An 18,878-nucleotide genomic window follows, 5' to 3' on the forward strand; every position below is an offset into this window, starting at 1 on the left:
AAAAGTAGTGGATTTAAAAAGTCTGATACAAAATTTGTATTATATTCTGACTAAAATCTATTCTTAATACTGCTGCTCATGTTATTTCCATTTTTGCCTCACTGCCTCCCCCCTGTGCAACTTCCTACCCTGGCTACATATCTTACACTGGCTACATATTCGCCCCCTACCCTGGCTACATATTCCCCTCAGAATACAATTAAAATCCCTCTCGCTCCTTTCTAAGGGCCTTATTTTGGTTCACTCTTTCTGACAAAATCCTTCTTAGATGGACAAAACCATGTGCACTGCAGGGGGGCAGATGTAAATTGTGCAGAGAGAATTAGATTTGGGTGAGTTATTTTGTTTCTGTGAAGGGAAAATACTGGCTGCTTTATTTTTACACTGCAATATAGATCTCACTTTGAAGAAAAACCCCACCCAAATCTAATTATATCTGCACAAGTTACATCTGCCCCACCTGCAGTGCACATGGTTTTGTCCATCTAAGAAGGATTTTGTCAGAAAGAGTGAACTAGAATAAGGCCCAAAGACCCTAATCCTTCCTTCCAAACCTACATGTTCAAACTCATTGTGTTTCTCCTACCGTCTTCGCTTGTTTCTCATCTTCCCCGATCACATTATCCCATGCCTGCTTCCAAGATTTGTCCTGCTGCACCCTCGCCACTGGAATATTCTGCCGTGCCCTATTTTTCTTACCGTCTTCCACTCTTCCTAACTTTAAATGTTCTTCCTGAAAGAAACACATTTTCACTAAAGCCTACGAGGCCTCCACTCACTTTTTCTTCCTATCCACCTTGACCTTCCCTATTCACGTTCCAACTGCTTATAGACACTGCATACACATGTAAACTCTAAAGCTGGGCCGTCTTCCTTATTGTTCTTTCCTCAGCACTATCCTTACCACCAATGCGCTCTTCTATCTTTCAGCAACTCAGCTTGCCAATATGATAAGTGCATGTTCATTAAAAGATTTTGAGCCTTTCGCTGCAACTCTACTACATGGTCTCCCCAGCAAGTTGCCCTATCCTACCTCCAGTACTTTTCATTCCGTATCTGTGGTTTTATGGCAAAACTTGTAATTAGGCTACCAAGTATTTACTGTTGTGCATTTTTTTATAATGTAATCTCTTGTACAGTGCTGCATAAACCTTTTGGCGCCTAACAAAAGATAATAATAACTGTAATAAAAATAATAATAATAATAATATAAAGGTAATAATACTAGGCAAGTACAAAGTTAATCAGCTGTTACAATTGCTTATACCTACTTATTTTCCAATAAGAGCATTTTTTATATCCATGTTTACAAGGCTCCATAAAATTATATAGATTCTAGAGATGTACAGGCTCTGATTTACTCTGATTTCAAAGCAGGATCTTATTGGCTATCAACTGTCAACAACTGTCATGTGAACCTGCACATCTCTAATAGATTCAGTATCTATAGTTCAACTTTTACAGTTGAACTATAGATACTTTTATATAAAATAAAGTATAGATCTTAACATGGTTATTTGATAATTGAATAGGATTAAATATGTAATTAATGAATACTACATAATTCATAGGCTGTGAAAAACAGAAAAGAAAAGGTAACATCAGGTTAAAAAACAATCAGCAAAATGTGAAATGTCAACATTTCCAAGCAGTCAATTCTAGATAATTTATGTTTCAATTTAATTTTGATTTAACTGAAATAATAATGTATTACATTTAATTTCTCAGTGTAGACAGAATAGACTACAGAGGATCCTGATAATTTGTGATAGATGTGTGTGATGCAGTTTTGCATTTTCCTAATTCATTTTACCAATTACAATAAATACAGTGTGCGCTTTGTCAGTTCATATTATATAAAATTGATTATACAGCTAATAGGAAACAGTATTGTCGCAATCAGCAGAGTGGAATATCATGATTTCATCAAATACATTTCTATGCATTTTGCTCAGTAAATAAATAACTCTATTGCTAATTGACAGTTATTCCATTGAAATCCATAGGGAAGACGGTAATGCATAGTTGCCACCTTTCACTATTTTCTAGTCAAGTGTATTTGTGACAAGTTTATCCCAGAATTTTATATACAGACACAATACACACAGCCCCTAAATTATATTTAAAAACATGAGCTGGTGACATATTTAAAATTATTTAGAATGCAAGCGGTTTACCAGGAATAACTTTTTCCTTAACAGCATTTTTAGGCAAAGACTTATGGGCCCTACAAATGGAGCGATATTCAGGCATTTTCTGAGCGATGTTACATCATTTCACTAAATTTCTTAGAAAATGCCTAAATATAGCTGTGTGTAGGGTACACAACAATGTAAATACACAACCCCACAAGTCTGTATCTGGCACCGATAAATAACTCACATATACATTATTAATCGGTCAGGATCAGTGTTCTCACCGGAGAACACTGCTCATGACACATCACGGGTGTGGCTTAGCCCACTGACAGTCGGGATTCTGACAGTCATTTGCCGGCACTGAAGGTGCCCATACACGGTACAATTGCTGGGTGCTATAAGATGTGCTCTCATCACACGTCTCATTGCGCAGCTCAAAAAGTGTCGTGCTGCACATACTTTTTGTACTAGATCTAATCTCATTGCATCTCATTGCATTGCAAAACCTATGCGATGCAATATAGTCCAAATTGTATACAATAATTGTACCGTGTATGGGCACTTTCAGACAGCAGGGCGAGTGCAATGAACCCCTTGTGGGCTAGCTGCACTCGCCACACTGTGGGCACAGTGACTCACTACGCTTACCACCTATTCTATTCTCCCTCTATGGGGTGCTGAGTGATACGAGCATTCTGAGCAATGCAGCATCGCTCAGAAAGCTCTTATACGCACGTCGTTAAGTGTGTAGGGCCCATTAGATTTATTTCAGAAGCACTATGTAATAAAACATTTTATGTTAAGTTCAATATTGAGAGAAATATAATCAGAAATAGTGGGCAAAAAAATAAAAACTATTGACACTATTCCAAAGTTACTTTCACTTTCACACCTAGGCTAAAGGGCCGTAGTTATGAATAATTCATTAACATTATATAACTTCACATTACTTTTCTTTATATAATCATATTCTGTAAACTTAATGATTTAAATGGTCTGTGTGAGGTAAATATTTAATATTGATTCCTGTTGTTAAGTGGCATGGACACGGTGCAATTTTGACTATATAGTCAAAATTGTATGAAAAGTTAGTCAAAATCATACAGTGTTAAGGGGCTTGTGATTCCAAGGTGTGGCCCGGCAGCGTTGGTATCACAAGTAAAAATACACTGTGCAGTGTATTTGGCTATAGACCAATCGCACATAGTCAAAATCGCATTTGAATATAGTCAATAATCACAAGTGCATATAGCCAAAATCGGTTCCATACACTTTAAGGGGAAATTGCAGTCAGAATCGTCTATGGCCAGAATTATGAGAATATGTGCAACTAAGTAATAATACTTTGCTAAAGATATTACTATACATATCTATTTTATATTACTATTTTGAAAATGTTGCTTAATTGTTTTAATAACATATATTTCATCACTTTATTTTCTTCTTATTATATAAAATAATTACAGAAGCCTCTGTTGTCTGCAATGGGAATCCCTCAGAGCTTTTGCTGTACCTTAATCACATTTCGCATCATGTGTAGCTAGTGTAACTGTACATTACAGTTCTATATGTATACATTAAATGAAGATGTGCCAATATTATAAAAAAATTGTTATACTTTTTATTAAATCAGTTTTAAAATTGCATTTGAAAAAAGTCTCCTTATTTTTTTCTCTTGACCAATCCATTTCTGATCTTGCCAATATATATTTTTTGGCAGTGTTTATAAAACTATATACACGCCTGAAGCATAACTCTGTTACCTGAATATCAAGATTAGAAATTAGAAATTAAATGATAACAAAGCACATTCCTACATGAAAGAGGATTTGTCTATTACAAAGATTTTCCTGTGTGTTCATCGATATATATATATATATATATATATATATATATATATATATATATATATACTGTACTACATAAATCTATATAGTCTAAACAAATAAACAACATGGGATATTTATGACAAGATGTGTCCTGTAAAATAATATTCTTTTTTTGCATCGAATAAAACATTTTGTGTTGCTAAGCATTAAAGGGTTAATGGGCTTCCTTTAAGTCAATGCCCACAGCAATGCCAAGGGGAATATTATTTAATCAAAAGTGCAAATAAACTCTGCATGATCAGAGTTGTAAAACAGCAAGTGAAATAAAAAGAGCTGTTTTATGCTAGGAACTTAGATGCATATACTGTGACTTTTTAAAAAAAGAGTCCTATTAAACAGAGAAGGGAGCTAATTGCTTATTATTTCATGTGTTCAGATAACAAATCTCTAGCTATAAAACCCAATGAAGCATGACCGCACTTATTCTGATATTTTAAATATAGCTGTCAGCCTGGGCTGTTGGTTACTCTTGAAGTCCATGTATTAGAATGCGGTGCCTTCAATTATGCTTCTAATTGTAGGGGGTCTACCTGTTTATTTATTTACCTGTTCTGCTTGTCATAAATGATCACAAAAGAAAAGTTTCACAAGCCCTTTGCCAATTTTCATTAAAACATATGATTTTGCTGATGTATTTTAACCAGAAATTCTATATGGCAACTAGTACGGAAGTGGAATACACCACTTTCGATGACCTCATAATCACTTCCGCTATACCTCCGGCTGGATGCTGCATGGACTGTTTAATGGTGCCAGCTGGCTCATTGGAGCATCAGCCATTGACCACACTCTTCCCATCCAGAGATTAAAGCACAATCGCATTTGACATACTGGTGGTCAGGGGCGTAACTACCATAGGTGCAAAGGGTGCAGCTGCTATGGGGCCCAGAGCTGAAGGGGGCCCATCTTTGCTGCAAACTAATATGTTTTGCATAAATTTATCACCATCAGTTGCTAAATAGGGGGCCCTTACAAACTTTTGCTATGGGGCCTACGAATATCTAGTTACGCCTCTGCTGGTGGTGTTTTTTTAGTGCCAGTGGGCATGCAACCTAATTCATTAAACGTGGACGTATAATACAGACGTGGAGTAATATAAGTTTCATACTTTATAGTTTTTATAAGGTTACACGTTTGTGTACATAACAAACATAAAATAATTCAGATCTATCCGCCATCTTTATATACACCTCCTATTTAATATTCTTTAGCTGTGTTTACCACTACATTAATCGCACACTGTTTTTGTGGTTCTTACTGTTGGACAGGCCAGCTAACTTATTTGTCATTCTTTGCACTCTTTGAGTTGTCAAGTTGGAACAGTTTAATTTGCTTTTACTGGAATTAAGCCTGGAATTCAAAAATGCTTGTGGTAGTTCCTCTACTTAAAAATACATGTTCACTTGTACAGGCTGTAAATATTTCCCTTAATCGCTTATTCAACTGACAGAAAAAGTAACATTTGTAATTGTAACTCGCTGGAAATATATCTTAAAAAAAAAAAAAGAAATATATTTCAAGCAGCAGTCTTTGGAGTCTAGCACTGCACAGTGTTTGGTCACCGACTGCAAATATCAGAGGAGCATAACTCTCATGCATTGAGCTGCAACTTTTGGGATCTGAGCTTCATTGGGCTTATTCTGTCTCCAAAGGAAAGGAAGATATCCTACCAAACACTCAGAAGTCTGTCGCTCCTACAAGAATCAGTGAAAAGGAGTTTTAAATGTAGTAATGGGGAGATATCTGGACGGGATATGGGGCCTTATTCTAGTTCACTCTTTCTGACAAAATCCTTCTTAGATGGACAAAACCATGTGCACTGCAGGTGGGGCAGATGTAACTTGTGCAGAGAGAATTAGATTTGGGTGGGGTTTTACTTCAAAGTGAGATCTATATTGCAGTGTAAAAATAAAGGAACCAGTATTTACCCTGCACAGAAACAAAAAAACTCACCCAAATCTAACTCTCTCTGCACAAGTTACATCTGCCCCACCTGCAGTGCACATGGTTTTGTCCATCTAAGAAGGATTTTGTCAGAAAGAGTGAACTAGAATAAGGCCCATGGTCACTGGGTCACCAGCATTTTGGTCGACAGTCATTAGGTCGACACCATTAGGTCAACATGCATTTAGGTCGACATGAGTCTATGTCGACATGCGGGAAGGTCGACATGAGTCAATATGTCAACATGGGTTAGGGCAACAGTCAAAAGGTTGACATGGGGTTTTCCACATTTTTCTTGAGCCGACATGTGCCGACCGGCGGTATATCATGCCCTACCATCCACTAGGGCTTGGTGGGAGAATAAAATAGTGTGCCCGAAGCATGGTGTGTGCAGCGAGCCATGCGAGGGGACGCGGTGCTACGTTTCAGTGTCCATTTCGACTGTGTCAACATTCGGGACAAAAAACTGTGAAAACCCCCATATCGACCTTTTCACTGTCGACCTATTGACCCTGTCGACCTAATGACCATATCGACCTAACTCATGTCGACCTTCCTGCCTGTCGACCTAGACTCATTTCGCCCTAAATGCATGTCGACCTAATGGTGTTGACCTAATGACTATCGACCAACATGCTGGGGACCTAATGATCCACACCTATCTGGACAGCAATAAAATTAATCTGTCATTATGAGATCGATATTCAACTACAAGTGACATCCATGAAGTGTTGTAAAATATGCAATGGGTACTGTCATTCTCAAAATAAAACTGCTCTATAATAATAACATTGATCTATTTCACAGGTTCTCAAACTCGGTCCTCAGGATCCTACTCAGTATATATTTTCCAGGTCACCTGTGCATTTAAAAAAATTGACAGTTGATGATCCACAGTGCTCCTGCTTGGTGACCTGGGAAACATAGACTGTGAGGGGTCCTCAGTGGCAAATGTAGGAATTTTAGAGGGGGGTTTCCAAATGTAAACCAAAATCTCCCACTCTGCAGCACATTGGAGTAAGGACGAGAGTCTGGGGGAGCAGTGATAGCCTTAAAAATTGGTCTTTTTATACACTGGATACTGTATGGAATATATTATTAATATTTAACAATTACAGATTGTCTATAGTATAGGCTGTTTCACACATTTAAATAAGATAAGTGATCAGAAGGTTAAACATATGATAATAAATAAATACACAAACATAATAGAACCAGTACTACACATTCTAAGTTCACAATCTCCCAATTCATGGTAAGTCTACTGTCTCTTCCTCCTGGCAGCGCTGGCCGCACATGCGCAGACCCCCTGGCAGCCAGCAAAGCAGATCGCAGAGACAGGCCCTTGTTCCCGTGTCTGCAGGAAGATACATCCCACCGATAAGATCACATATTGCAATGCGATCCTAGGTGGTAGATCTTGCCCAGATCGCATTATATATGCAACCCTATAGTAAATGGGCCCTAATGTTTCAGACTGTGTGTTTGTGTGTGAATGATATGCTACATTATACTGCACTAGACTATGGGCCTAATTCAGAATGGATTGCGAATCAGAGAATTCCCATGATTGCATTGTGCATGCATGCCGCAATTAGTATATATATATATATATATATATATATACTGTATATATATATATATCCATACACATAAAAGTTGCAGAATAGTCACAGTTTCACTGACAGGAAGCCAGCATTTATGGCCAGAAACATGGCATTTTGTGGGTGTGTTTGTAAAATGCAGGCGTGCCCAAGAATTTTGTGGGAGGGCCTCTGATGTCAGCGATGACCACTTCTAGCCAGGTTTTGACGCATGAGCTGTGTAACCTGCCAATGCCTGTATTAAGAAGGATGTATCAGCTGACATGAGTGGAGCAGGTCATTGCTGTTCTATCTAAACCAGGGATGTCCAAACTTTTTGTGACGAGGGCCAGATTTGGTGAGGTGAAAATGTGGGGGCCGATCATTCAGCCTGACATTCTTTGAATCATTAATCACATCAGAATGGTCCCCCACTCTGCCCCCATTCACTCTATGTCCCCCAACCTGCCCCTTCACTCTATGTCCCCCAGCTTGCCCCTTCACTGTATTTCCCCCGGCCTGCCCCCATTCACTGTATGTCCCCCAGCCTGCCCCTCCTTCACTGTATGTCCCCCATTCACTGTATGTTCCCCACTCTGCACCCATTCACTCTGTCCCACAGCCTGCCCCCCTTCTCTTAATGTCCATCAGTGCCTCCATTCATTGTATGTCCCCAAGCCTGACCCTCCTTCACTGTATGACTCCCATTCACTGTATGACCCCCATTCACTATGTACCCCACTCTGCCCCCATTCACTGTATGTCCCCCAGCCTGACCCTCCTTCACTGTGTGTCCCCCACTCTGCCCCTCCCTTCTCTGTATGTTTCCCAGCCCCTTGTGTGAGCCAGAGGAAGGAGAGGCAAAGCAGGCACTGAAAGGACAGGAGATGCTTGGGCTCCTGCTGCTGCCCTCCTCCGCTCTGCATGTTATGGGAGCAAGCTTCCCCCTTGCTGCCCCCCTCCCCAAACACTGCTGTCACTGTGATTGTGGAGTAGGGTGATATACGATTGCAGCAGCAGGGGTAGGACGCCAAACACATCTGACTGTGGCGGCCGGCACCTCCTCACTGCAGCAGACAGCAAGGTAAAGGTGCGTTCACCGGGGCCCCACCTTTAGTGTCCTGTGCTTCCCACATCTGATGCTCTGCCCGCGTCCAGCTGAAGGCTGCGGGCCACTTGAAATGACAGCACAGGCCGCAATTGGCCCCCGGGCCTGACTTTGGGCATGCCTGATCTGAACTGTAAAATCTAGAAATCATACTGTAACATTTGCATTAATTAGGAACAATGCAGCCTGAGTATATTCATGTTTATACATTAGTATGGAGTTATCCTATACTTTGAAAAACCTCAAAAAGCAATTCTATTAAATGTAAATATTTAATTTGAGTATAACTAAAAAAAGTGTAGCCTGTGTGCTTCCAGCCACAGTCCCCGCTTTTGGGGATTTTACTTTATCTCTCTGGAGAAACTAAGATTCTATAAATTCCACCTCATTGGCCCTTTACAGTCCCAGGTTATTTGCTATTATACTTTGGGTAACTTCACTCTCCCTGAACTTTACAGCAGCTTTACTGATTTGAAGAACTACTTTAAATTGTTGAAATTTGATATCAAGACAAGTTATATTAAGAGCAGAATTGTACTTTCTGTACATTTTTCTCCAATATATATATACAGTATATATATATATATATATATATACAGTATATATATATATATATATATATTTATTATACACACAAACACACACACACATATATATATATGAACAAACAGAAGTGACACTCAGTGGCTGGAAAAAGGTGGATGGTGGGACTTAATTTAATCCATCAACGTTTTGGGGCAAGGCTGCCCCGTCATCCTGAAGATGGGGGTGGCCTTTCCTCAAAACAATGATGGATTAAATTACAGTAAGTCCCACCATCCACCTTTTTCCAGCCTCTGAGTGCCACTTCTGTTTGTTTATACACCTGTGGTTAGGTTATCGTCTGTTGAAGGCACCAGAGCGAGGTTTATTCACTGCTACTATAAGACCTGAGTGACGGATTTTCCTTCTCCTTTATACACACATATATATATATATATATATATATATATATATATACAACAGGAAAATAAGTGCGCAAAAACCTTGAGATCAAAATAGCAGAGATCAATTATCTTGTCCAATAATTTTCAGTGCACTTTGGGTCAAATCCACCCGGCGGCTCTCAGCACCTGGATTCCACAGGTGAATGTGTCTAGAAGGATAAATTAGAGCGCTCCATAGTGCAGTATGAAATAGTAAAAAGCAGTGCGTCTGTGTCCAGCTGCGGGGCTGAAAACTCCATGCCAATGTGTATAGTTTGTACACCCACTATCCATGTTGGCATGGAGTTGATTTTAGATAGCATGGCGAGCGTAGCGAGCCATCAAGCCCACCGAGCCCACCGAGCCCACAGCGTGGCGCCGTGAAAGTACACTAGTACCAAAAGTTTTTTTTAATAAAAAGGTATCCAAATATAAAACATATATGAGGTAACGTACCAGAGTGGGCAGTTCAACCACCCACTATCACAGCATTAAAGTCTGCGTATCCACATAGATATGTTGGAGCGGTTACACTCCCGTAGTCATGTACATGTATATATATATATATATATATATATATCTGGAGAAAAGGGGGGTGGAAGGAAGCGCTCGATAGTGCAATATTATTTTGATAAAAAGGTTTTATTTTAAACACATAAAATCAGACCATCGGTACACTGCTCGTACCATTAAATTCCTCAGTGTGGGCTATTAGTACCACATGGTGTAATTGATAATATAAACCCGGTCACCCGGTCACCGTCTGTTCTTGTAGCTGCCTCCTGGCAGGGACCGCTCCGTCACCTTTAGCGCTTACAGCACCTTCCGGCAAGGACTCAGCGTGTGCCCCTCAGCTTCCCGGCAGCAAGACTTCAGACACGGTGGGTTGGTTTGCGTCAGGTAGGACACTCCCAGACGCGTTTCGCCTGTAGCTTCGTCAGTGGGAACGAAGCTACAGGCGAAACGCGTCTGGGAGTGTCCTACCTGACGCAAACCAACCCACCGTGTCTGAAGTCTTGCTGCCGGGAAGCTGAGGGGCACACGCTGAGTCCTTGCCGGAAGGTGCTGTAAGCGCTAAAGGTGACGGAGCGGTCCCTGCCAGGAGGCAGCTACAAGAACAGACGGTGACCGGGTGACCGGGTTTATATTATCAATTACACCATGTGGTACTAATAGCCCACACTGAGGAATTTAATGGTACGAGCAGTGTACCGATGGTCTGATTTTATGTGTTTAAAATAAAACCTTTTTATCAAAATAATATTGCACTATCGAGCGCTTCCTTCCACCCCCCTTTTCTCCAGATACTATTGGTTCTGATTGGATCCCAGGACCCATCCAGGTGGGAAGCAGCGGCCAGCAAAATCAGTGACCTAGTGCTAAAAGGAAAATTGAAGGACAACAGTGTCTGATGAACTGCATGAGTATCCAATAATGGACTTTGTTTAAACCCAGGCAGTCAAGCTAGCGCACCTACATACCCCCTCTTGCAAATAATATATATATATATATACAAGTACAGTGCAGTGGGTGTATACTGCCCGGGTGCAGTACTCAGAAGGAACAATACAGCAGGCAATAGTGGCACTCCAATGGACTTTCAATAAATCACGTCCAGACACAGGGTCATACAAACATTGAATTTGACGTCAGATAAGAACCATTTGGCCCATCTAGTCTGCCCCTTTTACTGACGTTTTACTGGGTCACTGACGTTTCGGATTTTACTCCGTTACTCCTACTTTGATAACGGAATAACAAATTTACCAATAATGCAGTACATTGAGAGTAGTTGAAATGTAGGGGGTGTTGGTGCAAGGCAGGATGCAGTTTACCTTTCCCCCAAAGATGACAGAGATGATAATATGTTGGGTGGTGGAAAGTCAGGTAAATTACGGTACAGTACATGTCTTCCACAGCAGCAGTGCATGGGCCATGCAACAGCAGCCTATTCCTGTAATGTAGGGGGTGTTGGTGCAAGGCAGGATGCAGTTTACCTTTCCCCCAAAGATGACAGAGATGATAATATGTTGGGTGGTGGAAAGTCAGGTAAATTACGGTACAGTACATGTCTTCCACAGCAGCAGTGCATGGGCCATGCAACAGCAGCCTATTCCTGTAATGTACAGCCCCTTATGCTTACTAATGATACTAGCTGACAGTCTCACCCAGGGCCGGCTCTACCATTAGGCGGCTGCCTAAGGACGCCAGCCACTATTGTTATGAGGCATAACTTAGTGGGGGGAAATTTAGCAATATAAAGGGTGTCATACTGCAATTATATCTTGCCTCCCTCAACCTAAAGCCTTCTAAGGCCCATGAACACATTATATTATTTCACTCTTTCAATGTGAATGATTTAACAGTATACAGTATTTTGTTAACTATGAGCTGACAATCAAGTAAACACAACATTAACCTCTTGCCTTTTACAATACAAAGCTAAAATGATGAGCACATAAACAACCAACATTTCCCAGACATCTTCCTATTCTGCCATCTTGTACTTTTAAGTTACATTTTTAATGTCTCAATTCAAAAACATGACTTAGCTTATCTTCTACTGTCTAGATCAGTGTTCCCTATTCTGGATGCCCTGACACATTAGTGTTCCTCAGGGTATTTTCAGGAATGTCTCAAATTGGTGGTCCAGGACCAACTCAAATTATGTTTTGCCAATATGACAGGCAAAATCAGTGCTTGTTGCTTCTGATCATAAAATATGTAGACAAACAGAAGCTAATCCTGTCCACTGGTATCCATCCCATTTCCATCTGTGCTGTCCTGACTATTCCTCTACCCTCTCCTCTGGTAGCCTGCAATCTCCTCATTCCCATACAGATTACTTTATGTAGAGTGTTGGCATGACTGCATCACGACAGGAATATGACATTATAGCCCTGTGCTACATACCCAGACCACACAGATGAGAAGCTGCCAGATGCCTGCCCCTTCATGTCAGAAGTTGGTTTTCAGGGGCAGATTTATTAAGCCGTCTGAAGTGATAAAGTGGCCAGTGATAATGTACCAGCCAATCAGCTCTTAAACTATCACTGCCTATAAATTGATAGTTAGAAGCTGATTGGCCAGTGATAAAGTATCAGCCACTTTGTCACTTCACCAGGCTTAATAAATCTGCCCCACAGTGCGGGGATGATACAGCGACAAGACACTGATCAAGTGATATTATGCCACTCCTTCAGTGTATATGGATTCCCTGTACTCTGGTATTCTGAGAAACCACTCAGGCAATGGTTGCGTTTGCTGTGGGGTAAAGAACAACTAAAAGCCTTTATTACAATTTCTATTCCATTCTTTTAACAATTGATTCAATTTGCTGGTAATCTAAGTGCCATCTTTGCCAGCATGATCTTTTACTTTAATCTACAAACTCCAGAAGTATCAGCTGAAAGTGTCTCAGTTGTTCAATATGCTTTATGTACTGTAGATTGACCAGAGACCTGAGTATTTGATGCCTTGGAATGAAGGTTGATTTAACACTGAATTTATATCCTGTCAGACTGAATCTGGGATCATTGAATTTAACAAATAACTGCAAGGTGATATTCTTTGTCTTTTAAAATAAAATGTTACTTTTACCTAGGGACATAAATATAAGCCCTTTCTAAGTGATAAGCTTGGAATGTTGCTATGGAAATATGTGTACTGATTGGGTGTATTGTTCTCAGCTGATAACAGATCATTTCATCTCAGTCATAGACAGTCACAAAGGTTGATGATGTCAACAAATAAAAGGAAAAAATACTGAAGATATCAATAAGAAAAAAAATAATAATAGTGTGTGTACACTATCTACCTACATAAAGTGGTTTGACATATGTTTTATATGCAACAAAGAATAATTATTTTCATTTCCGCTGTCTAAATGGACAATCCTCCACCAGATTAGTAACTTAGTAACAGCATTTTTATGACTTCAAAAATGTATTTCAGTAATAATAAATGCAGGACATAATAATAATAATAATAATAATAATAATAATAATAATAGTAGTAGTAGTTTCCTATGTTGATGCCGTTTGTCTTCATGGTATCCAAATGATATATCTACAGTACACTGTCTAGATAGAAAATAAATAGTTTGACAGCATCTTTCATCACGGTCAAAAGGTTGACAGGTAAAGGTGCACAGTGTTTAAGATTGACAGGTACAAAAGGTTCCCCTTTGGGCAGTTTTCATGCATTAAATAAAACTGCTCGAAAGAGAAAATATGTATTGCCAAGTTGGATGAATTAACACAGAGACTGAAGGTAAAGGGAAACTTGAAGGATCTCCTTACATTCAATGAAGTGGAACGTACCACACTCTTAATGCCCAAAACAGAAAAGGCATTCCAACATTAGGATATATTTAAGTGGGCTTTCATAAGCAGATACAGTGCTATACATAAAGATGTGGAGAATGTTCTTTGCCGAAATTGGCATTTGCATTTGAATGCCAATTTTAGATTTACCTACCAAACCTCAATTTATTTACAGAAAAGCGCCTTCACTCAGGGATCACTTGGTGCGAAGGACAACAGAGGTAAAGACCCATCAGAGTGTCAGGGCAAAAGGGTTCCACCGCTGTGGTTCATGCAATGTGCAAGACGAAGAAGTTAAGGTGAAGAATTCACTGAATTTACAGTGCACAATAAAAGCTTTCATATAAAGCAATTTATAACCTGCCACTCAAAAAGTGTTGTCTATGAGTTGCAATGCTGTTGCATGCAGACTTCTCTATGTTGGAAAGACATCGAGAAAGTTGAAAGTTTTCACTGTGGAACACATTTACAATATTCAAACACTTTAGAGTAGAACATGAGGCCAAAGAGTGTTTTATTACCAATTTCTTGGTTATAGAACAGGTTTTGCCAAAGTGGGGAACCTGTGACATAGGGGGTTATTCTGATTTAATCAGTCCCCCGTGTGTTCGCACGGGAGACCAATTTTTAGCGCATGTGCAGTTATGCGCATGTGCAAACACTTGGTGCAAGTGGGCACGATGAACTGCATGTTTGCCGTCCTGCTCACACCTAGCATTGCGGGTGGGGGGTGGCAGCGGGGGGCACAGCCCTTGGGAATGCTCCCAGTGTTTCATGGGCGTTCCCATGAAACGCTGGGTGATCCCATGGTAATGGCCCAGTGATGTGGGTGGTGGGGGCGGGCAACTACCCACCCACTTACTGAACACAGGGCACTCAGAGATCTGAGACACCACAGAGGTGTCTCAGATATGCGAGCGCTTAAGAAATCATTCAGAAAGTTGCACTCTTGTTCCCAGAGGCCTAAATGGTGTATTTGAAATAAAACCATTTTTAACCTAAGTTCTCCTCTTCCCGCTATTTATATTTGTTATTGGCTGTGGCCCTTCATTATACTGTTGGTTTTTCATTTATTTTGTATATTGACCACAATTTTTTTTTTTTTTACAGTTATGGACTTCAATTTATCCAGTTAATGAATTTACTTGATCTTTGTAAGTGGTGTCCGAATCATATGGCTCTAAACTGGATAAAATTAAGGGGTTTTGTTTTGATTAGTATGTACTCCAATTTTATGTAGCATTTTTCATATTTAGATTGTAGTTTTTATAAGTAGATTGCAGTTAGTAGATCCTTTTGGGAGGTTTATAAATAGATCCTTTGATGAAATACTGGCTGTCCGCTTGCATTTCTGCTAAATGGATTGCAAACAATGACCACTTCCTGTCCTTTGAAACGCATGGCCATCTTGTTTCCGGTCTTGAGATGGATGGATCAGAAACTGGACGCCGATTAGCAGCGACGGCAGTACACATGTGACACCATATTAGAATAGGTTTATATATTGGATTTTTAATGCATTATGGACACGCTTCTGAAGAAGAAACACGTTAAGAGTGTTACTGTTTCTGGACATTCACCCTGACATGTGGACGCTTTGCTGGCTGTGGGATTCCTGACTGTGACCTCTGATCCAGATTGAGGGACTGTAGTTGGATGCCCACTGAATAACTTGCCTGCCTGCCTTGCTGTTTGCCTGGGTTTATGTCTTGTGCTTTTATACCATGTCACTTTATTGTAAGTGCATTTTTATATTAAAACCCGTTCTTAGTGATCTGCACTATTTTACCTCTATTTTTCCCTGCTTATGCAATGGAAAATCTCATCAACAGACCTAGTATACCATATATGGTTGTGATTTGAGGAGACAATCACCATACGTGATCATCTACAGTATATTGTGCTGATATCCGATTTCCATATTAACATATTGGGTGTTTTTGTCATGTGGTTAACCATAAAGCACTCATTTCATTGTACTCTCATTTCACAATTGTCTAGGTACAAAAGGTTGACATGACAATGGTCAACAAACATATCGTAATATTTTTTGGGGGTTTTCACATATTTATCATCTACATGGACCATGGTTGGGAATAGTAACCAGTGCCGAATGCAATAGTAGCGGGTCAATCCACCTTACAGAAGCATGGCAAGCTAAGTAAGCCTGTGAGGGTCTATGGTTATAATTGTGGTCACATATAAAACATAGAAAATTAAACAAAATCTTGTATTGTTCTTTTTTTGTCGAACATTTCCATGTCAACCTTTTGTACCTGTCCAATGACTACCTTTTCCTTGTCAACCTAATGCATGTCAACAACATGGGGTTGATCTAATAACGATCTATCTAATTGCTGTAGATCTTCTGTATAACACCCCATCTGCATCTATTGCCAGTTATCATATGGTAGAGCCAAGTCTATTTGACCATAATTTATTTATTTATTTATTTACAGGTTCTTATATAGCGCAGCAGATTCCGTTGCGCTTTACAATAGTAGACAGTGATAAAACAAACTGGGTAACAACAGACAGACTTGGAGGTTTGAGGGCCCTGCTGCAAGCCTACAATCTATAGGGATATAGGGGGAAACACAAGGACAGGCACCAGTAATACCATAGCAGTCCCACCAAGTTACAAGTCCAGAAGGGTAGCTATATAATACATAAGTGCCTCAGAGGGTTATGCATGTAGAACTTAAACATTATAGGCTTGCCTGAAGAGGTGAGTTTTCAGGGAACGCTTGAATGTTTGGAGGCTATTGGAGAGTCTTATTGTGCGTGGAAGGGCATTCCATAGGATGGGAGCAGCCCGATGAAAGTCCTGTAATAGTGAATGGGGGCTGGTGATCCGTGCAGAAGAGAGACGCAGATCTTGTGCAGAGCGGAGTGGTCGAGATGGGAGATATTTTGTGATAAGTAGAGAGATATATGCTGGTGCAGTATGGTTAATAGCTTTATAAGTTAGTAGAAGTGTTTTGTATTGAATACGGTAAGATACAGGTAACCAATGGAGGGACTGGCAGAGCGGATCAGCAGATGATGAGCGTCTTGCAAGGAAGATCAGCCTAGCAGCAGCATTTACAATGGATTGTAGTGGTGAGACCATAATGATTTTATTCCTATTTATGTTCTGAAACACATAAGCTAGGCAGTGGCTCATGCAGGGGGGGGGGGGGGGTTCTGAGTACCCAGAACCACCCCCCCCCCCAAGAGTCTAAGGGCCATTTTAAAAATCGGCCCTTGGGAACCGGAGATATCTGACTTTAAAGCAGTGGTCCCCATCCAAGCCTGTTAATTGCTCTTCCAAGTCAGATATTTCAGGTTCTGTCTGACTTAGAGCTTTTTGGTGGGTTTATTCCAAAAGCTGGGACTGTCCCCTTTGACAGACACTAGCAGCTTGTCTCAACTGTTCCCAGAACCAAAGATATCAGCCTTCCAGCAGCTGGTTACTGCTCCAGCTCCACACACCTGGTATGTAGTTTTATACACTCGTTGGCAGATTGCTCTGCCTCCTGAATTCTGATCCCCTAGTCCCCAATCTAAGAAATCCATTTACGGGAACTGGAGATATCTGCAGTCAAGCAAGCTGTCCTCCCACAAGATAATTATGAATAATAAGCCCACTCCACTATACACCCCTCCTCTGCATATTTAACATCCTCTACCACCCTGGAAGTTATGTATCAGGGCCCCTTCATTCAGCCCAATGCCCCCTTCTCCCACCATCTGTGCAGTAAAGGGGTAATTAGTGTAAATTACTGATCCAGGCCCTACATGCGGAGTGGTTGATATAATACCCCCTACCACCCATGGGACATCAAAGCTTCCCCCACTCCTACCACTGGAGGATCAGTAGGGGCCCCAATACATTGCTATGCCCAGGGGTCTACACTGCTGTTGACGCCCCTGTATGTATGTATATATATGTATATATATATATATATATATATATATATATATATATATATATATATATAGAGAGAGAGAGAGAGGTAGACGGCCTGGCACTCCCTCAGCTGGGATTCAGTACCTGGGTGCCTTCTGGAACAAACAGGTAGTCTCGCAGGAAGGAACAGACAGCGGCACTCCAAGGGTTTTCAACAGCGTGTATTAAAGCAAACCAACGTTTCGGGGTATCATTCACCCCTTTGTCAAGGTTTAAGTGCAATAACTTTATTGTCTGTTCCTTCCTACGAGACTATATATATATATATATTTATAACTGGCGGTTCTGGCAGCACTCAGAGATGTTCACAAGTTTTTTCGCAAAGTGAAACTTTAATCTACGTTTCGAGGTTAAAGACCCCTTCATCAAGATCCTTATCCTGATGAAGGGGTCTTGATCCCTGAAACGTAGATTAAAGTTTGACTTTGTGAAAAAACTTGTGACCTTCTCTGTGTGCTGCCAGAACCGCCAGTTATATGCAGTGGCTGCAACGCTACATTGGAGGGCACCAGGGCAAAGACACCCCGGAGATACCGTCGATATATAAATACATATATATATATATATATGTGTGTTTGTGTGTGTGTATATATATATATATATATATATATAAATATATATATATATATATATATATTATTATTTATGTACATTTGATCTATCTATAATACTTTAACTGACCCTGCATATACTGATACTGGGTCACCCAAGTGTCCATCCCCGTGCTTTGCTCCGCCCCTCTGGAAACCCTCTTCTGAAAATCCTGCATTTGCCCCTTCTAGCCAATGTTTTTAGTCTGAATCTGGGCTTAAGATAGACGCAACATTAATGTAAGCAGTGGAGTGATTTTTGCTACTGTGCATGCTTATAAGTCTTTCTCCATATGTACCACAATGATCTTGTGATGGAGGTCGCAGCGATGATGTATTTGCAAAGTTATTGATGGTAAAGAGGGTTCAGAGCTTTTGACTGCG

At 40.3% G+C, this 18,878-nt stretch overlaps 1 long non-coding RNA gene across 3 annotated transcripts in view; it reads left to right on the forward strand.

The window, feature by feature from the left end:
- Positions 1–15,732, forward strand: part of LOC146064252 (uncharacterized) — a 35,779-nt gene extending 20,047 nt beyond the window's left edge. For 2 of the 3 annotated variants that reach the window (XR_014471772.1, XR_014471773.1), the window contains exons 2-4: positions 13,076–13,187; positions 14,128–14,251; positions 15,063–15,732. This is a non-coding gene — a long non-coding RNA (uncharacterized LOC146064252). The remainder of the gene's footprint in view (positions 1–13,075; positions 13,188–14,127; positions 14,252–15,062) is intronic. The other variant, XR_014471774.1, reaches the window with a different exon arrangement.
- Positions 15,733–18,878: the final 3,146 nt, after the last annotated feature.

This window comes from Crinia signifera, chromosome 3 (genome assembly GCF_055691185.1).
Source record: "Crinia signifera chromosome 3, ASM5569118v1, whole genome shotgun sequence".
Taxonomy (NCBI): domain Eukaryota; kingdom Metazoa; phylum Chordata; class Amphibia; order Anura; family Myobatrachidae; genus Crinia; species Crinia signifera.